The sequence below is a fragment of the Delphinus delphis genome, chromosome 1 (assembly GCF_949987515.2).
Source record: "Delphinus delphis chromosome 1, mDelDel1.2, whole genome shotgun sequence".
Lineage (NCBI taxonomy): Eukaryota > Metazoa > Chordata > Mammalia > Artiodactyla > Delphinidae > Delphinus > Delphinus delphis.
In genome coordinates this window covers 141,428,364-141,451,076 of record NC_082683.1, presented here as the reverse complement: position 1 = coordinate 141,451,076, position 22,713 = coordinate 141,428,364, and the positions used below count along the sequence as shown (strand labels likewise).

Here is a 22,713-nt window from a genome sequence, read left to right as displayed (position 1 = left end):
CTGCTCCACTGCTTGCCACACAAGTCCCTAGATCCACATGAGCCTAAAGTTGAAGGTCATCCATTATCTTCCCCATACCAAACCTTAACTAATATTTTATTAATCATCAGTTTGACCCCTCTGCTTTAGCCAACAACATTTAATTGTCATCCTTCAACCAAATTTACTGATGTTTGTCCTTACCTAGATTTAGCTATAGGATAAGAATTTATTTTCATCATCACCTTCAGGTTCTGGTTAGAAACTACTCTCAAAGTCTTTTCTAATCATCTTCAAATGAGAGTACCCTGTAATCATGTCCTTTATTAGTTTTTTCAAGCTGTACCATACTGTAATTTTTAGTATTGATTTTAATTTTTTTATCTCTAACCATATGCATTTATTTTTCCGTTGCTACACTGCAAGAGTTTTATACTAATTATTATTATCTCTCTTTTTTTTCAATCCTTACATTCATTTCCATCACAGTTTTACGATTTCTCCTTAGGAGACAAAAAGTAGACTTTCAAATGAAATAGGATCCCAATTATTACTGATATTATACAATTTTGTTTGTTGTTGTGACTATTCAGAGTGGCCAAATATCATGAAGTCCCAAATCTCTTCACGCAATCATTTTTTTTTAACATCATTATTGGAGTATAATTGCTTTACAATGGTGTGTTAGTTTCTGCTTTATAACAAAGGGAATCAGCTATACATATACATATATCCCCATATCTCCTCCCTCTTGCGTCTCCCTCCCACCCTCCCTATCCCACCCCTCTAGGTGGTCACAAAGCACCAAGTTGATCTCCCTATGCTATGTGGCTGCTTCCCACTAGCTATTTTACATTTGGTAGTATATATAAGTTCATGCCACTCTCTCACTTCATCCCAGCTTACCCTTCCCCTTCCCTGTGTCCTTAAGTCCATTCTCTACGTCTGTGTTTTTATTCCTGTCCTGCCCCTAGGTTCTTCATAACCATTTTTTCTTTTAGATTCCATATATATGTACTAGCATACGGTATTTGTTTTTCTGTTTCTGACTTACTTCACTCTGTATGACAGACTCTATGTCCATCCGCCTCACTACAAATAACTCAATTTCGTTTCTTTTTATGGCTGAGTAATATTCCATTGTATATATGTGCCACATCTTCTTTATTCATTTATCTGTAGATGGACACTTAGGTTGCTTCCATGTCCTGGCTATTGTAAATAGAGCTGCAATGAACATTTTGGTACATGGCTCTTTTTGAATTACGGTTTTCTCAGGGTATATGCCCAGTAGTGGGATTGCTGGGTCTATTTGTAGTTTTTTAAGGAACCTCCATACTGTTCTCCATAGTGGCTGTATCAATTTACATTCCCACCACAGAGAAAATTCTCTAGTAATGAACTATAGAAATGATCCTTGAAAGTATAGTCTTTCAATCATTTTTTTAATGTATCACCACAACTCTTTCTCTTCTCCTTACCCACCAGGACAGTGAGCTCCTTGAGGACAGAAACCCAGTCCCGTTCATCTATGAAGTCCTAATAGCTAGCACATAGCTTGGCATATAGTAGGTGTTCAGGAAAACTTCACTGAAGACCAAAATAATCATATTTCCAAAGGTTCTTGTGGAGCACAGCTTAGAACTTTCACTTCAACAACAGCTTAGACTGTGACCCTGAAGTACTGGTTCAACTGCTTTGGCTTTCATAGAATTGTCAGAGTTGGACTGTACTTACTCAGTGGGTCAGTTCTATATAAATGTGCTTGTGGGTCCCATGCTTCAGCAGCAAAATATCAAGAGTTCACCATTCTTCTGAACTTTTTTCTACTTGTTATTACAGAAAGTCCATTCTTTCCTCAATGGGAAGAAAATCAAATTTATATTTTAGGTGCTTTTTCAGCATATCTTGTTTATAGCTTTGCAATTTATTTTCCTATATTGTGTAGAAGGCAAAAAAGTCCCCCAGACTTAGAAGAATCAGTGGTATGTTTGTGACAAAGAGAAGTGGTAAAAAGTAACATGTTACTGCACAGGACCCCAAATCAGCCAGGACATAGTTACAGAGGAAACAAAGGAGGGACTCACTTCAATCATAGTAAGAGGCAGAAGATGAGAACTAGGTAAGGCTCAAAGTCAGAGAGAGATTAGTAACAGCTTTTACTTGAGGCTGAGCCAACAAACTATTAACTTAGGGCTTATTATGTTTTACTTGATTTGGTTCCAGAGTCTGAAGCAGAGCTGAGCAATGCCCATAGCAGGTCCAACTATAAAGGTTGGAGGAAGGCAGTGAAACAGGGACAGGCAGGACATTAACCTCTTGGGTGCATCCTCTGGTTTCATCATAGTCATTTGATCCCTCTGTTTATGAGGTTCATTTTCTCTATTTCTCTCTTCCCACATAATACACATTTATGGTGCTATATTCCTTTTCTTACCAGCCTATTCTTAACCTTGAACATTCTCATTGGATCAGAATTTAATTTTAGTTATAGTATATGGTAACTAAAGACAGTATTTTGTTATTAGAAATTTAAGAGCATTTCTTATAATTCTGAAAGCACTGAAAATGTATTCACCTAACACTGGTTTCCATATAGTGCCATAGTCCTTCATATAAGCTGCCAATCATTCAGTTGATTGAATATTAAGAGTTTAACTATATATAATCTCTTTACATTATTTTATGTAAGAGGTAAGCTACTGTCCCAGAATTTAGCTAAACTTATATTGTATTATAGTTTTACTTTTCATGTTGATTCATACCCAAGTCTCCTCTTTTTTGGTCCATTCTTTCCCTGTAGAATTTTGACCTCATTCTCCCTTGAGAAGCTATAAATTATTTATCTTGGAATCTTTTTAAAATTCTTGTGGCTCATAAGATTTCAGTAGTAAGACTATTTTCGTCACTGTGAGACAATCCCTCAATGAAAGCAGTGTAATCTTCACATTGCTAGCCTCCCAACCTGTATTTTTTCTCTTAACAAAACAAAAATGTATTTGTGGATTACCACAGCCTTCTTAATTCTCTTGTTGGTAAAAATTTATTTGTACATTCAACAAGCCTTATTCAAATCTTTATTATATACTAGTAACCAAGGGGGAATTCTGAAGTAAAGAATAACTCAACACTTCCCTTCCAAAAGCTTATAATCTAATTGGGGGTATAAAAATACATACATGCATGAAACAAAAACAATAATAACAACGACAATAATAATAGCATAACAATAACATTCTTATGGCGCTTTACCATTTTTAAGGAACATTCTCTTATTCAATCCTACAATGATCCCATGAGATGGATGATATTTACATGCCCATTTTACACCTGAGGACCCCAAATACATAAAGCTAATACGACGTGTCAAAATTCCCTTAGCCCAAACTGGAGTTTGAAATTGGTCTTCTAACTCCAAATCCTATTGCTTATCATACTATCTTTCAACAATTAAAAAAAATATATACAGTATTCTCTGCCTCAGGTCACCCATATTACCCATATTTCATAGCATTGAGGCACTCTAATCATTTTATTTACTGATATTTTTGTTTATAAATGCTATTAGAAAGGGAAGAGTATTTCAAAAAAGAGTTGGGACTTGAACTTTGGATAAGGAGTGAGAATGGGACCTGTAACTAGAAGAGGAAGAGGACATTTCTATGTCCAGGGTAACACATGTAAAGGTCTAGTTTCAATAATAGGCATATCTTATGCAGGACGGTAGGAAAGCTTCCTTACTTGAAGTAAAGGGCTCATGATGAGCTGTCAAGAAAGATGTTTTGAACATATAGCCTGGGGACAAATAATTGTGTTCAATGTCCCTGCATGTTGGGCTGAGGAACTTTATTTTATGGGAAATGGCGAGCCTCCAGAAGGTTTTATGCTCAGAAGTGGAAAGATCAAATCACTGTTTTAGATTTTTAATGTACCCAGAAGCAGAGTGATCAGCTAGGAAGCGGCTATAGAAATCCAGGCATTGGGTGATGACCACCCAACTAGGAGAGGGCACTGGGGATAGAGAAGAAAGGAACAAAGGTGAAGCAACTTTAGAAAGAAGTGACAATACAATTTGGCAGGTGATTAGAAATAAAGTAGAAAAAAAGAGTCAAAGACTGCATGAGATTTCAAGCCTGGGTAAAGGCACTGATTAGGACAAAGAAAGACCATAGTGAAGTTACTCTGGTTTGTAGAGTATGGGGGAAATCTAAGAAATTACCATTATGAAGCCAGAGGTAATGGACATGGTCTCAAACACATTTAAAAAATAAATTTTTACTTACGAAGATCCATATCTCTCCATGTTAAAAGATAAGAATATCACCACTGGGGGAATTCCCTGGCAGTCCAGTGGTTAGGACTCTGAGCTTCCACTGCAGGGGACACAGGTTCAATCCCTGGTCGGGGTTAAGATCCTGCATGCCCTCTGGCGCAGCCAAAAAAGAAAGAAAGAAAGGAAGAAAGAAAATGAATATCACCATTGGGCACTTTTTAAGATTATAACTACCCTCATATTTACAGAAACAGTAAACAGTAGCTTGACAACTTTCCAGTTGAAACGAAATCATAAATATCCTCCCCAAAACTTTTTATTCATTAATCAGTATATACCTTTAATCACAACAAATTGTCTTTCTCCTTATTTCAAAGCAAGCAATTTCTAGAATCATGTCTGATGACCATATTTTTGCCCTATTCCCGTTCATTTTATGCAGACAATTTTAGTTCTCATCCTATCTTCTAGAATCCGAGACTGAAGAGATAATATGGTGTGAAGGAGCCACACAATAGACACCAGTGATTCTTAACCTTCGTGGTCTCAGGATCCCTGTATGCTCTTCAAAATTATTGAGGACCCAAGAAAGCTTTTGATTATATGGCTTATAGCTACTGATATCTACTGCATTTGCCATGGAAACAGAAATGTTTAAAACAATTACCTACATATTCATTTTAAAATAATAATAGGTTCATTATATGTCAACACAAGTATATATTTTAATGAAAAATAACATTCTTAAACCAAAAATAATTTAATGGGAAGAGTGGCATTATTGGACATTTTTGCAAATTCCTTTAATGTCTGGCTGAAGAGGGGATATCTAGATTTTCATATTGTCTCTATAGTCTATTGTAATATTGCTTCAGTTAAAGTATATGAAGAAAATCCGGGCGGAAGAGTAAGATGCGGAGGTCACCTTCCTCCCCACAGATACACCAGAAATACATCTACACGGGGAACAACTCCTACAGAACACCTACTGAACGCTGGCAGAAGACTTAAGACCTCCCAAAAGGCAAGAAACTCCCCATGTACCTGGGTAGGGCAAAAGAAAAAAGAAAAAACAGAGACAAAAGGATAGGGACGGGACCTGCACCTCTGGGAGGGAGCTGTGAAGGAGGAAAGCTTTCCACACACTAGGAAGGCCCCTCGCGGGCGGAGACTGCGGGTGGCGGAGTGGGAAAGCTTTGGAGCCGCAGAGGAGACCACGGTAACAGGGGTGAGGAGGGCAAAGCAGAGAGATTCCCGCACAGAGGATCAGGGCCGACCGGCACTCACCAGCCCGAGAGGCTTGTCTGCTCACCCACAGGGGCAGGCGGGGCTGGGAGTTGAGGCTCGGCCTTCGGTCGGAGCACCGGCAGAGGACTGGGGTTGGCAGCGTGAACACAGCCTGCAGGGGGTTAGTGCACCACAGCTAGCCGTGAGGGAGTCCGGGATAAAGTCTGGAGCTGCCGAAGAGGCAAGAGACTTTTTCTTACCTCTTTGTTTCCTGGTGCGCGAGGGGAGGGTCGAGCGCTGCTTAAAGGAGCTCCAGAGACGGGCGTGAGCCGCGGCCAAAAGCACAGACCCCAGAGACGGGCATGAGACGCTAAGGCTGTTGCTGCCGCCACCAAGAAGCCCATGTGCGAGCACAGGTCACTATCCACAACCCCCTTCCGGGGAGCCTGTGCAGCCCGCCACTGCCAGAGTCCTGGGACCCAGAGACAACTTCCCCGGGAGAACGCACGGCGCGCCTCACGCTGGTGCAACGTCACTGCGACGTCTGCCGCAGCAGGCCCGCCCCGGACTCCGTGCCCCTCCCACCCCCGGCCTGAGGGAGCCAGAGCCTCCACATCAGCTGCTCCTTTAACCCCGTCCTGGCTGAGCGAGGAACAGACGCCCTCCTGAGACCTACACGCAGAGGTGGGGCCAAGTCCAAAGCTGAGCCCCTGGGGGCTGTGAGAACAAAGAAGAGAAAGGGAAATCTCTCCCAGCAGCCTCAGAAGCAGCGGATTAAAGCTCCACAATCAACTTGTACCCTACATCTGTGGAATACATGAATAGACAACGAATTGAGGAGGTGGACTTTGAGGGCAGGATTTATGATTTTTTCCCCTTTTCCTCTTTTTGTGAGTGTGTATGTGTATGCTTCTGTGTGAGATTTTGTCTGTATAGCTTTGCTTCCACCATTTGTGCTAGGGTTCTATCCGTCCGGTTTTTTTTTTTAATTTTTTTTCTCAATAATTATTATTTTTATTTTAATAACTTTATATATTTTATCTTACTTAATTTTATTTTACTTTATCTTCTTTCTTTCTTTCTTTTTTCTTTCCTTCCCTCCTTCCTTCCTTCCTTTCTCCCTCCCTCCCTCCCTCCTTTCTTTCTTTCTTTTTTTCTTTCTTTCTTTCTTTCCTTCTACTTCTACTAATTCTTTCTTTCTGCTTTTTCTCCATTTTATTCTGAGCCATGTGGATGAAAGGCTCTTGGTGCTGCAGCCAGGAGTCACTGCTGTGCCTCTGAGGTGGGAGAGCCAACTTCAGGACACTGGTCCACAAGAGACCTCCCAGCTCCACATAATATCAAATGGTGAAAATCTCCCAGAGATCTCCATCTCAACACCAGCACCCAGCTTCACTCAACGACCAGCAAGTTATAGTGCTGGACGTCCTATGCCAAACAACTAGCAAGACAGGAACACAACCCCACACATTATCAGAGAGGCTGCCTAAAATCATAATAAGTCCACAGACACCCCAAAACACACGACCAGACGTGGACCTGCCCACCAGAAAGACAAGATCCACCCTCATCCACCAGAACACAGGCACTAGTCCCCTCCACCAGGAAGCCTACACAACCCACTGAACAAACCTTAGCCACTGGGGACAGACACCAAAAACAACGGGAACTACGAACCTGCAGCCTGCAAAAAGGAGACCCCAAACACAGTAAGATAAGCAAAATGAGAAGACAGAAAGACACACAGCAGATGAAGGAGCAAGATAAAAACCCACCAGACCAAACAAATGAAGAGGAAATAGGCAGTCTACCTGAAAAAGAATTCAGAATAATGATCGTAAAGATGATCCAAAATCTTGGAAATACAATATAGAAAATGCAAGAAACATTTAACAAGGACCTAGAAGAACTAAAGATGAAACAAACAACGATGAACAACACAATAAGTGAATTTAAAAATACTCTAGATGGGATCAACAGCAGAATAACTGAGGCAGAGGAACAGATAAGTGACCTGGAAGATAAAATAGGAAATAACTACTGCAGAGCAGAATAAAGAAAACAGAATGAAAAGAACTGAGGACAGTCTCAGAGACCTCTGGGACAATATTAAATGCACCAACATTCGAATTATAGGGGTTCCAGAAGAAGAAGAGAAAAAGAAAGGAACTGAGAAAATATTTGAAGAGATTATAGTTGAAAACTTCCCTAATATGGGAAAGGAAATAGTTAATCGAGTCCAGGAAGCACAGAGAGTCCCATATAGGATAAATCCAAAGAGAAATATGCCACACATATTAATCAAACTGTGAAAAATTAAATACAAAGAAAACATATTAAAAGCAGCAAGGGAAAAACAACAAATAACACACAAGGGAATCCCCATAAGGTTAACAGCTGATCTTTCAGCAGAAACTCTGCAAGCCAGAAGGGAGTGGCAGGACATATTTAAAGTGATGAAGGAGAAAAACCTGCAACCAATATTACTCTACCCAGCAAGGATCTCATTCAGATTTGATGGAGAAATTAAAACTTTTAGAGACAAGCAACAGCTGAGAGAGTTCAGCACCACCAAACCAGCTTTACAACAACTGCTAAAGGAACTTCGCTAGGCAACAAACACAGGAGAAGGAAAACACCTACAATAATGAACACAAAACAATTAAGAAAATGGGAATAGGAACATACATATCCATAATTACCTTAAATGTAAATAGACTAAATGCTCCCAACAAAAGACACAGATTAGCTGAATGGATACAAAAACAAGACCCATATATTTGCTGTCTACAAGAGACCCACTTCAAACCTAGAGACGCATACAGACTGAAAGTAAGGGGATGGAAAAAGATATTTCATGCAAATGGAAACCAAAAGAAAGCTGGAGTAGCAATTCTCATATCAGACAAAATAGACTTTAAAATAAAGACTATTATAATAGACAAAGAAGGACACTACATAATGATCAAGGGATCGATCCAAGAAGAAGATATAACAATTGTAAATATTTATGCACCCAACATAGGAGAACCTCAATACATGAGGCAAATACTGACAGCCATAAAGGGGAAATCAACAGTAACACATTCATAGTAGGGGACTTTAACACCCCACTTTCACCAATGGACAGATTATCCAAAATGAAAATAAATAAGGAAACACAAGCTTTAAATGATACATTAAACAAGATGGACTTAATTGATATTTATAGGACATTCCATCCAAAAACAACAGAATACACATTTTTCTCAAGTGCTCATGGAACATTCTCCAGGATAGATCATATCTAGGGTCACAGGTCAAGCCTTGGTAAATTTAAGAAAATTGAAATTGTTTCAACTATCCTTTCCGACCACAACGCTTTGAGACTAGATATCAATTACAGGAAAGATCTGTAAAAACTACAAACACATGGAGGCTAAACAATACACTACTTAATAACGAAGTGATCACTGAAAAATCAAAGAGGAAATAAAAAAATACCTAGAAACAGATGACAATGGAGACACGACGACCCAAAATCTATGGGATGCAGCAAAAGCAGTTCTAAGAGGGAAGTTTATGGCAATACAATCCGACCTCAAGAAAGAGGAAACATCTCGAATAAACAACCTAACCTTGCACTTAAAGCAATTAGAGAAAGAAGAACAAAAAAACCCCAAAGTTAGCAGAAGGAAAGAAGTCATAAAAATCAGATCAGAAATAAATGAAAAAGAAATGAAGGAAACAATAGCAAAGATCAATAAAACTAAAAGGTGGTTCTTTGAGAAGATAACAAAATTGATAAACCATTAGCCAGACTCATCAAGAAAAAAAGGGAGAAGACTCAAATCAATAGAATTAGAAATGAAAAAGGAGAAGTAACAAATGACACTGCAGAAATACAAAAGGTCATGAGAGATTACTACAAGCAACTCTATGTCAATAAAATGGACAACCTGGAAGAAATGGGCAAATTCTTAGAAATGCACAGCCTGCCAAGACTGAACCAGGAAGAAATAGAAAATATGAACACACCAATCACAAGCACTGAAATTGAAACGGTGATTACAAATCTTCCAACAGGGCTTCTCTGGTGGCGCAGTGGTTGAGAGTCCACCTGCCAATGCAGGGGACAGAGGTTCGTGCCCCGGTCCGGGAAGATCCCACATGTCGCAGAGCGGCTGGGCACGTGAGCCATGGCCGCTGAGCCTGTGCGTCCGGAGCCTGTGCTCCGCAGCGGGAGAGGCCACAACAGTGAGAGGCCCGCATACTGCAAAAAAAAAAAAAAAAAAATCTTCCAACAAACAAAAGCCCAGGACCAGATGGCTTCACAGCTCTTCACATTTAGAAAAGAGCTAACACCTATCCTTCTCAAACTCTTCCAAAATATAGCAGAGGGAGAAACACTCCCAAACTCATTCTATGAGGCCACCATCACCTTGATACCAAAACCAGACAAGGATGTCACAAAGAAAGAAAACTACAGGCAATATCACTGATGAACATAGATGCAAAATCCTCAAAAAAAATTAGCAAACAGAATCCAACAGCACATTAAAAGGATCATACATCATGATCAAATGGGGTTTATTCCAGGAATGCAAGGATTCTTCAATATATGCAAAACAATCAACATGATAAACCATATTAACAAATTGAAGGAGAAAAACCATATGACCATCTCAATAGATGCAGAGAAAGCTTTCAACAAAATTCAACACCCATTTATGATAAAAACCCTGCAGAAAGTGGGCATAGAGGGAACTTTCCTCAACTTAATAAAGGCCATATATGACAAACCCACAGCCAACATCATCCTCAATGGTGAAAAACTGAAAGCATCTCCACTAAGATCAGGAACAAGACGAGGTTGCCCACTCTCACCACTCTTATTCAACATAGTTTTGGAAGTTTTAGCCACAGCAATCAGAGAAGAAAAGGAAATAAAAGGAATCCAAATCAGAAAAGAAGTAAAGCTGTCACTGTTTGCAGATGACATGATACTATACATAGAGAATCCTAAAGATGCTACCAGAAAACTACTAGAGCTAATCAATGAATTTGGTAAAGTAGCAGGATACAAAATTAATGCACAGAAATCTCTTGCATTCCTATATACTAATGATGAAAAATCTGAAAGTGAAATCAAGCAAACACTCCCATTTACCATTGCAACAAAAAGAATAAAATATCTAGGAATAAACCTACCTAAGGAGACAAAAGACCTATATGCAGAAAATTATAAGACACTGATGAAAGAAATTAAAGATGATACAAATAGATGGAGAGATATACCATGTTCTTGGATTGGAAGAATCAACATTGTGAAAATGACTCTACTACCCAAAGCAATCTACAGAGTCAATGCAATCCCTATCAAACTACCACTGGTATTTTTCACAGAACTAGAACAAAAAATTTCACAATTTGTATGGAAACACAAAAGACCCCGAATAGCCAAAGCAATCTTGAGAACGAAAAACAGAGCTGGAGGAATCAGGCTCCCTGACTTTAGACTATACTACAGAGCTACAGTAATCAAGACACTATGGTACTGCCACAAAACAGAAAGATAGATCAATGGAACAGGATAGAAAGCCCAGAGATAAACCCACACACATATGGTCACCTTATCTTTGATAAAGGAGGCAGGAATGTACAGTGGAGAAAGGACAGCCTCTTCAATAAGTGGTGCTGGGAAAACTGGACAGGTACATGTAAAAGTATGAGATTAGATCACTCCCTAACACCATACACAAAAATAAACTCAAAATGGATTAAAGACCTAAATGTAAGGCCAGAAACTATCAAACTCTTAGAGGAAAACATAGGCAGAACACTCTATGACATAAATCACAGCAAGATCCTTTTTGATCCACCTCCTAGAGAAATGGAAATAAAAACAAAAATAAACAAATGGGACCTAATGAAACTTCAAAGCTTTTACACAGCAAAGGAAATCATAAACAAGACCAAAGGACAACCCTCAGAATGGGAGAAAATATTTGCAAATGAAGCAAGTGACAAAGGATTAATCTCCAAAATTTATAAGCAGCTCATGCAGCTCAATAACAAAAAAACAAACAACCCAATCCAAAAATGGGCAGAAGATTTAAATAGACATTTCTCCAAACAAGATATACAGACTGCCAACAAACACATGAAAGAATGCTCAACTTCATTAATCAGTAGAGAAATGCAAATCAAAACTACAATGAGATATCACCTCACACCAGTCAGAATGGCCATGATCAAAAAATCTAGAAACAATAAATGCTGGAGAGGGTGTGGAGAAAAGGGAATCCTCTTGCACTGTTGCTGGGAATGTAAATTGATACAGCCACTGTGGAGAACAGTATGGAGGTTCCTTAAAAAACTACAAATAGAACTACCATATGACCCAGCAATCCCACTACTGGGCATATACCCTGAGAAAACCATAATTCAAAAAGAGTCATGTACCAAATTGTTCATTGCAGCTCTATTTACAATAGCCAGGAGTTGGAAACAACCTAAGTGTCCATCATCGGATGAATGGATAAAGAAGATGTGGCACATATATACCATGGAATATTACTCAGCCATGAAAAGAAACGAAATTGAGCTATTTGTAATGAGGTGGATAGACCTAGAGTCTGTCATACGAGTGAAGTAAGTCAGAAAGAGGAAGACAAATACCATATGCTAACACATATATATATGGAATTTAAGAAAAAAAATGTCATGACGAACCTAGGGATAAGACAGGAATAAAGACACAGACCTACTAGAGAATGGACTTTAGGATACGGGGAGGGGGAAGGGTAAGCTGTGACAAAGCGAGAGAGAGGCATGGACATATATACACTACCAAACTTAAGGTAGATAGCTACTGGGAAGCAGCCGCATAGCACAGGGAGATCAGCTCTGTGCTTTGTGACCGCCTGGAGGGGTGGGATAGGGAGGGTGGGAGGGAGGGAGACGCAAGAGGGAAGCGATATGGGAACATATGTATAACTGATTCACTTTGTTATAAAGCAGAAACCAAAAAAAAAAAAAAAAAAAAAAAAACCTCCTCACCAAATTCTCCTGCGTTGGGACACACAGTCTTGAGGGGCATGAGCCTGCTGTGTCCCCTTTGCCTGGCAAAGCAATAAAGCTAAAAAAAAAAAAAGAAAAAGAAAATCCAACCTCACACAGATATGTCATTGAGAAAAGAGGAATAAATTAATAGCTTTTTAACAATTACCTTTGATACCACACCACAAGTTAACAAATGGTAGTTTCTTAAAAGTGATTTGAAATGTGGAATCTGAAACCAAATATCAATATACTTTTTGTAGTTTTCTATATTCAAATTCATTGGTCTGTCCTATGCTTGAATCAATCTTTTACCCATGCATGATTTTGTGGCAACTATGTTTGTCATTTGAAAAATATTGTTTCACTGAGTTACACACTCTTTAAAACATAGACACATTTCATTGTAGAAAATGAAAGTTTACATTTGTTACTATTACTACCAATCTCATCAGAAAAGTGTTTAAGTATTTGGAAAATGTAAAGCTCACAGTGCCAGATATAAGTTTTCCAAAATTCTAATTTTCATATGAAACTTCAAATGTTATTGGCAACAAACACTGTTGGGTTTTTTTCTTGAAGTGGCAGGCACACTCCACTCATTTTTGAGAGAATGAATGCCAAAAATTAAAGTCAAAATAATCATAATCTTTCTGTCAGTTGGTCTTTTAATAAAAAATAGTATCTCATAAAAAATGTGAGTAGTACAACTCAAACAACTGCACACATGCTTTTTTCTCAAGACACCACCATACTTCGGGGCATAGAAATGTTTTATGTATTCTCTTTGCATCACACATAATATTAAAAAGATATATACTCAATAGTTGAGATTTAATAAAATTACTATATTTTACTACTTCATAAAGGGCATTCTTAAGTTAAGCTGACATTCTTTGTAACTGAGATTGCATGGTGGTAAAGGATTCAATGACTATAATATGAGTACAAGTACTAGCAGTAAAGAGTACAATGACTTCTAGTAAAGGTTAAATAAATAATGGACAATTAATACCTTAGCATTGTTATGAAAATGTTTTTCCTTGTGGATCTCCTGATAGGATTTTGAGGACCTCCAGGTGCCCATGTATCATATTCTAAGTACTGTTAATCTAGAGCCTCTGATAATAGTTGATGTTTATGGGCTTTTCCTATATGCCAGGCCCTATTCTAAGCACTGAGTTACTTTAAATCTGAATGCAACATCTTTTTTACTTTAATAAGAAATGTAAATGTGCCAGAGCGGAAGAATATAATGTGAAAAATACTTTTTAACAGAATATATCCAATGAATGTTGTCAGTAACATTTTTTCCTTACAGTTTTATTGAGATAATGGACGTACGGCACTGTGTAAGTTTAAGGTGTACAGCATAATGATCTGACTTACATATGTCATGAAATGATTACAACAGTAAGTTTAGAGAGCATTCATCATCTCATATGGATACAAAATTAAAGAAAGAGAAAAATATGTAGATTTTTTTCCTTGTGATGAGAACTCTTAGGATTTACTCTTAACTTTCATATATAACATACAGCAGTGTTAATAATATTTATCATGTTGTATCGATACATTACATCACTAGTACTTGTTTATCCTATAACTTTTGACCACCTTCATCCAACATCCCCTACCCCTACCCCCAACCTCTGGTAACTGTATATCTGACTTATTTTTCTATGAGTTTGTTTGTCTTTGAAGTATAATTGACCTACAAGACTATGTTTGATCCTAGTACACAACTTAGTGATTCAATATTTCTGTACATTTCAAAATGATCACCGTGTTAGTCTAGTTACCATCTGTTACTACACAAAGATATTGTATAATTATTGACTATATTTCCCATACTGTACATTTTGTAACCATCATTTGTTTTGTAACTGGAAATTTGTACCTCTTAATCTCCCTTACCTATTTCTCTCCTCTCCCTAACCCGCTCCCCTCTGGCAACTACCTGTTTGTTCTCTGTACCTATGATTCTGTTTTTGTTTAGTTATGCTTGTTCGCTTGTTTTGTTTTTTAGATTCCACATGTAAGTGAAATTACACAGTATTTGTCTTTCTATGTCAGACTTATTTCACTTAGCAAAATACCATATAGGTCTATCCATGTAGTCACAAATGGCAGGACTCTTTTTTTTTCAATGTCTGAGTAATATTCTAGTGTGTGTCTGTGTGTGTGTGTGTGTGTGTGTGTGTGTTTGTGTGTGTGTGTGTGTGTGTGTATATTAAAAATCTTCTTTATCCATTTATCTATTGATGGTCACTTAGATTGTTTCCATATCTTGACTATTGTAAGTAATGCTGCAATGAACATAAGGGTGCATGTATCTTTTAGAATTAGTGTTTTTTTTCTTTTGGATAAATATCCAGGAGTGGAATTGCTGGATCAATTCTTTGGCATTGGTCTTAACAATACCTTTTTGGATATATCTCCTCAGGCAAGGGAAACAAAAGCAAAAATAAACAAATGGGACTACAACAAACTAATTTTTTGAGGAACCTCTATACTGTTTTCCATGGAGGCTGCACCAACATTCCCACCAACAGTGTAAAAGGGTTCCCTTTTCTCCACATCCTCTGCAGTACTTGTAATTTGTTATCTTTTTGATAATAGTCATTATGACAGGTGTGAGGTGATATCTCATTGTGGTTTTGATTTGCATTTCCTTGATGATTAGTGATGTTTAGCATCTTTTCATGTGCCTCTTGGCCATCTGTATGTCTTCCTTGGAAAAATGTCTATTCAGGCCTTCTGCCCATTAGTTAATCAGGTTATTTGTTATTTTGATGTTGAGTTGTATGAGTTTTTGGTATATATTGGATATCAAACCCTTATTGGATATATCATTTGCAAAAATCTTCTCTGATTCAGTAGGCTGCCTTTTTGTTTTGTCAGTAGTTTCCTTCACTGTACAAAAGTTTTTTAGTTTGATATAATCCCATTTTTTAATGTTTGCTTTTGTTTCCCTTGCCTGAGGAGACATGCAAAAAAAAATACTGCTAAAACCAATGCCAAATAACATGCTGCCTGTGTTTTCTTCCAGTAGTTTTATGATTTCAGGTCTTACATTTAGGTCGTTAGTCCATTTTGAGTTTATTTTTATGCATGGCATGAGAAAGTAGTCTTGTTTGATTCTTCTGCTTGTTGCTGTACAATTTTCTCAAGACCATTTCTTGAAGAGGCTGTCTTTTCTCCTCTGTATATTCTTGCCTCTTTTGTTGTGGATTAATTGACCTTGTCTGTGTGGGTTTATTTCTGCATCTCTCTTCTGTTCCATTAATCTGTGTGTCTGTTTTTGTCCCAGTACAATGCTGTTTTGATTACTGTAGCTTTGTAGTATTGCTCTCAGTAACTTGAGATCTAAAGTGTACACTTTTAAATGGTATACATTGGTAAACAATAATAAAGTCAATATTTTTGTGGGACTGTAAATAGAATTAAATTTCCCCAGTTCTTAACATCAATTCCTCCCATTGGCAAAATATTAAAGATTTTAAAGAAAATTATGCCTACTTGGTGTTATAGAAATTTTAGGAAGACCCAGATCCTATTTTAAAGAAGTTTATTTAACTCTGGAATCAGATTCTAGTTCAAGCTTTGCTATTTTAAGTGTTGCATAATGCAAATCACTAACTTTGGGGGTGCTAGAGAATTAAAGGAAGATTTTAAAGTACATAAAAAAAAAAAAACCCTTAGGTCTGCGGCCATTAAGAGAAAACCCAGAGCCTGCTGAAATTCTTTTTTTTCCAATGATTTTTCTTTTTAATATTTATTTACTTAAGCTGCACCAGGTCTTAGTTGAAGCATGCAGGATCTTTTAGCTGTAGCTTGCAGACTCTTAGTTGCGACATGTGAACTCTTAGTTGCGGCATGCATGCGGGATCTAGTTGACTGATCAGGGATCGAACCCGGGCCCCCTGCATTGGGAGCGTGGAGTCTTACCCACTGGACCACCAGGGAAGTCCCCAGAGCCTGGTCAAATTCTAAACCAAGAGTTATTCAGAAGGACTGTTGGGTCAGACATTCCCTATGGAAACGGCTAGTAAGTGGGCCTTTGGTACCCACTTTTAGGCATTGGAAAATAGAAGACTTTTAGATCCTATGGGAACATCAGTGCGTACCAATCACACTAATCTAGATAGTCTAACTAATAATGAAAAACCAACATTTTATCTATCTTGTTTACTAAACTCAGTTTCTCTATCTGTAAAACTGGTCTAATAAAGCTGACCTAAATGATTTAGGATTATCCAGAGCTGTCAGTACAGTGTAATTCCAAAACAGTGCGTTCCTGGCTAGAACTAGTCAAATTATAGGACAGTTTTGGTGTCATAGAATCTAAGAGTAAAGGATCAGCATGTGCAAGCGTTCCAAATCAACCTCTAAAGTTTCCTGCAATTACCGATTTGCATTGTAATCTGGGAGGAAGGAATATAATGTGTCCTCTCTCATCATAATCTCCAGGAAAAAGGCCTGGAGATTTGGCCTGTCAGAGTAAATGTAGGGAAATGACATAGCATTCTCTTACAGGTCAGCAGGGGGTGTCACTTCACCAGCCTCCTTGGTGTCCTTTAAGCTCCTATAGTTGGAGAAGAGATCTTTAAATGAACAAAGCATTCAAATGAAATTCATCCATGACAGTTGTGACTCTTCTCACTTTATTTCCTTCTATTCATTTAATATTTTGTTTTGGTTTTCAGAACTACCTTCCTCGACTTCTGTAGAAAGTTAATATATTGCTGCATAAATAAATTAGGTTCCTGGACTTAGTTCCCTCTTGTGTGTGTGTGCTGGTGGGGTAGGGGTGCTCCCCCACAACAACAAGCAATTCTCAGATGCAAGCAAGGTGTCTGAGAACTCACCTCAATTCTGGCACTAGCTAACTGGAGATAGAATCAGATTCCACTGGTAAAGAGCTCAGTCCCGCAAGACTCTCCTCCAATTTGGATGCCAGTCTCAGGTCCAGCTTGTTACCTGTGCTTCTGACCTATTGGTTATAAATAAAATGTTCCCACGACCCCCTCCCTGGGTTTAATTAATTTGCTAGAATGGCTCACAGAACTCAGGAAAATCCGTCTACTCACTGGATTACCAATTTATTGCAATAGATATTAAACGATAGGAATCATCCAGATGAAAAGATACACAGGGCATTAGGGAGGTGGGGAGGGGGGGTCCCGAACAAAGGAACTTGTGTCCTTGTGGAGCATGGGGCCCAACACAGTGGTACGTGGAAGTGTCCAGTTTCCTAACATGGTGGCTCCCCATAAAATCCTCATTTGGGGTTTTATGGAGGCTTCATTAGGTGGGCATGGTTGGTTAACTCATTGGCCATTGGTGACTGACTCAACCTCTAGTCCCTCTTCCCTCCCTGGAAATCAGGGGTTGGGACTAATAGTTCCACCCCTCTGTTCACGGTTGGTTCCCCTGGCAACCAATCCCCATCCTTAGGTGTTTTCCAAGAGTTACTCCATTAACATAAACCCAGTCCTGATAGTAAGAGCTTGTTGTGAATAACAAGACACACATTTCACCTTTGTGTCAATGAAGCATTTTCAGGAACTGAGCACAATAGACCACATATCATAACAAAGAGACTCCCATTTCTCTTATGGTTCAGGAAATTTCAAGCGGTTGGAGACTGTGAGCCGGAAACTGTGGGTGACCAAATATATATGAGAAATATGTTTTGGTCAACTGAATGACCAAATATAAATATTCCTTATAAATCACAGTATCGCAACAAAAATATTTAAAATTCTCAGCCTATATTTTACAGCGTGTCCTTATTTGTTTGTCACCATTACAAAAATCAACTCATTTTAAAATATAATTGAAGCAAGTTTCTCACGCTTTTCAAAAAAAAAAAAAAAACACCAGAAAAAAATCAGAATCAGCTCAGGAAAAACTACAGAATTCTTCACATGATGAGGAACATTACAGACTGTAATGACAGAAGAACTTTAGAAAAGTGGTTATGTTACTAACAAATAGGCAAGGTTTTCCTCAATGAAATTCAAGTCAAGTATTAAGAGACACAATCCATACTATAGAGTTGCACCTTGACACAACATATGGAAAGCAGGTAAAGGCTCACACAGTCAGGGCAATTGTACCAAGTCAGGGTAGGAGTGAGTGAGGAACATACGACTATAGGAGATTTTGCCATTTAATTGTCAAAAAATTAAGAACAAATTTAAAATGCTTAGCTAGAGGCAAATATGAGACAAAAACTTGCAATTGTTTTCTTTTATTTTTATTTAGTTATTTAAAATGTTGAAGTATAGTTGATTTACTATGTTGTGTTAATTTCTGATGTACAGCAAAGTGGTTTGATTATACATATATATGTGTGTATATATATTCTTTTTCATATTCTTTTCCATTATGGTTTATCACATCATATTGAATATTGTTCCCTGTGCTCTATAGTAGGACATTGTTGTTTATCCACCCTAGATATAATAGTTTGTACCTGCTAATCCCAAACTCCCAATCCTTCCCTCCCCTCCCCTGTAATTTGTTTTTTTAAGCCTTAAAAAAGTAGTGGGAGAGGGGCTTCCCTGGTGGCACAGTGGTTGAGAGTCCGCCTGCCAATGCAGCGGATACGGGTTCGTGCCCCGGTCCGGGAAGATCCCACATGCTGCGGAGCAGCTGGGCCTGTGAGCCATGGCCGCTGAGTCTGTGCGTCCGGAGCCTGTGCTCCGCAACGGGAGAGGCCACAACAGTGAGAGGCCAGCGTATCGCCAAAAAAAAAAAAAAAAAAAAAAATTAGTGGGAGAACAAAATTATTTGAGGGAGATAGTGGGGGGAAAAGTCTGCACTCTTCCTATTCATTTTGTGTACCAGTGGAAACCAGGAAGCTGGACTTGTGCTTTCTCTGTTGTCACGGCTAGGATCTGGGCACTTGTCCTCACTGACTACTGATTCCCTCAGATGATTGCAACTCAATCAACTTTAGCAACTCATGTGTTTGAGAAGAAGTGGAAAGTAAGCTAATTACATAATGTCTTTTGCATTAATAGACAACACAGCTCTGACCCATTCATGACGTACCTTGACTTTGGAAGCAGTTTTCATCAGCTTGGTTATTTTCCTCCTCAAGTGGGACAGGCAATCTGGATCCAGGGGACGGGTTAGGATAATTCATGAACTTTTAAATTGTCAGGGAGGAAGAAATATTCCTCTCTTTTTCTAGGTTCTTCTGGCCGGTCTAAGAATTAAAATGACATGAGACAAATTAACAGGAGAAAATCAAACAAAAGTTTAATAAGGTGTATACATGAGAAAAGCCCCCAAAACTGAGCAAGTCGCCAAGATGGCTGAAAACCCCTAAATACCATCTTCCGCTAAATACAGAAGAGGATGTTGGGAGTAGTGGTTTGGAACTTCAAGTAGGAGGAAGGTAATTTACATAGAGATGGAAAAGCAAATGTTTGGCAAACAGATGTTTCCTGGGCCACGGAGAGACAATGAGAGACGAGTGGACACTCATCTCCAGGCCCTGCCTGGAGTTTCCCCCTTATTTAGCCCATACTCTTTGCAAATAAATCTGGTGACAGCTCTATCAAAGTTTCTTCCTGAGTCTTTTGGCCTTGGTTATTTTCAGCTCAAAATAATTTCCATACCAGAGAGACATTTTGGGGTGGCAAATTTTGTTTCCCTACAGAACAAAGGAGAATGTTTCCAAAGGAAAGGAATCTGTAAATATGGGACAAAGTTGTTTTATTTTTAACCTACCTTTGCATCCAATAATTTACCTATATACACAAAGTCAGCACAAGTAATATATGTTTTCTATCCATTCAACATAGATAACAAGACTTGAAAGACTGTGAAAGTATAAATATTAGGTACTTGGGTGACATTTTCATGACAAGTTGATTCATTATATGTTTCAAAGAAGGCTCACATCATGGGTAATTTATGTTCATGTTGCTGGAACATAGTTATTTCAAAGCATTTATATTGCACTAAAGATCTCCACTCTTATGGGTGTTCAATGTGAATACTGGTTAAAACACAATGACTGGGAGTTAGGGAGAGTAGGTAATCAAGAGGCAGTGGTGTGACTAACCTTGCATGCCCTTCAGAAAATGACTGCGTAATAACCGTGTCCTGCCTTGAAACAGCATAGTTCATTAGGTTTCTGAATACCCTATTCAATCATTTCAAAGCCTGTCCATAGTTAAAGAGTAACGACGTGATTATTTCCCTTTCCCCAAGGGAATTACCAAATTGCAAAATCCTGTTATGAGGACCCAGGCCTCTGACAACATACTGAATAGGAAAACCTCACTCACTCAGAATAATTGTGCAGGCGGCTCCCTTGTTCTGAATGGGGTCTCTGGTGCACTTTCGTAAGTACTTTAATTTATAGACTATTTTGAAAAAAATGTGGCTTGTTAGTTTCCTGTACATTTTATGAAACACCGAGACATCAGTGAGTTCTGATACTCATAGTTCATACCATGGTTTCAGCAATATTGTCTCAGAAGAGCCAGAAAAACTGATATTAACTCCAAAAAATAACAACAAACAGCAACGAGCAAAATTGCCAAATTTGAAGCTCTCACATGTTTGTTTGAAAGGATCTCCAAACTCTCCTTCATTATTATCCCCTCACCTTCACTAGTATTTACTCTTCCTTCGATGCCCACTGGACCAAACTGTTTAATCTCATCATTCAATAAAGAAAGAGGAGTAGACCTGAAAGTAAGTACATAAGGACGCACACTCATTCACATCAATCTCTTCACTTTTATGAGTAACCAATTTAACACACAGATGGCCCCTTCTTTGAAAAGTCACTGTAGGCCATAAAAAGCAGAATGCAAAGGAACTAGAATGAAAGAAGTCAATGACTGCATACAAGATTCCTCTGGGCCAATGCCTTCCTCTTCTCTATCCACCCCCACTATCTCTTCTGCCCTAAGGACTTCAGACTCCAGGAATCCAAAATCTGCTCTCATTTCAAAACATTCCCATCCCTGATCTATTCATCCTTGAATAATCATATTTTCCAATTTACAGAGTATTACAGAATTCCAGGTGAGAAGTGGTCAGGAGCTGGACCAGGTGGTAGCAGTAGGAATAAAGAAATAGTCAAAGCTACGTACCTGCCTTCAACTGTATGATCCTGCTCATTGGAAAAATGTTGCCCATGTCCAGCCAGTGCATGTTAGACACTCAGAATAGCAGCTTCTCCCAAGGGGTTAGTACAGAGGGGTAGAAATGTTACTTTCAAAACTTAGATTGGGATTGACAAATACACAGTACTATATATAAAATAGATAACTCACAAGGACCTACTGTATAGCACAGGGAACTCTACTCAATACTCTGTAATAACCTATATGGGAATGAAGTCTAGAAGACAGTGGATATATGTATATGTATAGCTGGTTCACTTTGCTGTACAGCAGAAACTAACACAACATTGTAAATCAAATAGACTCCAATACAAATTAAAAAAACAAAACAAAGCAAAAAGACTTCCCTCACTGAGGGCAGCTCAAGGTAATGTGAGCAGTGGCTGAAAGCTAACAAAAGAGTCATTTCACATTACTGCTCAGGAATGTCTAGTCTCCACATCTCTGAACTGGGACGTATTCCAGAAGACCCTTAGAAAATTCTATCGAGTGGGTCTATAGCAATGGTCTTGGCCATTCTCTAGAAAAGTTCCTTTCATGTGGAAGAAGAGGAGCATTGCAAGTTGCCACTGGTTGCTCTAATATTTCTATCAGAGAAGAGGAGAAGCCTGCCTCTCAGAACCAGAAATGAGAAAGAAAAGCTGTAGCTGGTGGGAAAAAAAAGAACCCTTCCAGTAAAGAAAGCAACCTCACAGTCAGAGAGTTAAGGAAGCAGTAGGGTGATATTTGATAGTAAAATATAAAAGAGACAATGGTGAAAAATATTTTTGTTTGATACATTTTTCTTGGAGTTCTTACTATTTTGTTACCTTTAAAAATAATAAAGCAAATATATTCCCTTTGAGTTCAATAAAGAGAAGAGAGTCTCCCCTGACCTTCCTCAAATATTCCATCAAAAAGGAGATTTAGAATATATCACAAGTTAAGTATTCTTTTGGTCTACTAGGCCAAGTAAAAAATCAAAAGAAAACACATCGAGACTTCCCTAGTGGCGCAGTGGTTAAGAATCCGCCTGCCAATGCAGGGGACACG

General features: G+C 38.5%; 1 pseudogene; it reads right to left on the bottom strand.

The window, feature by feature from the left end:
- Positions 1-1,308: 1,308 nt before the first annotated feature.
- On the bottom strand, positions 1,309-1,412 carry LOC132416691 (small nucleolar RNA U3; annotated as a pseudogene).
- Between the last annotated feature and the right edge of the window lie 21,301 nt (positions 1,413-22,713).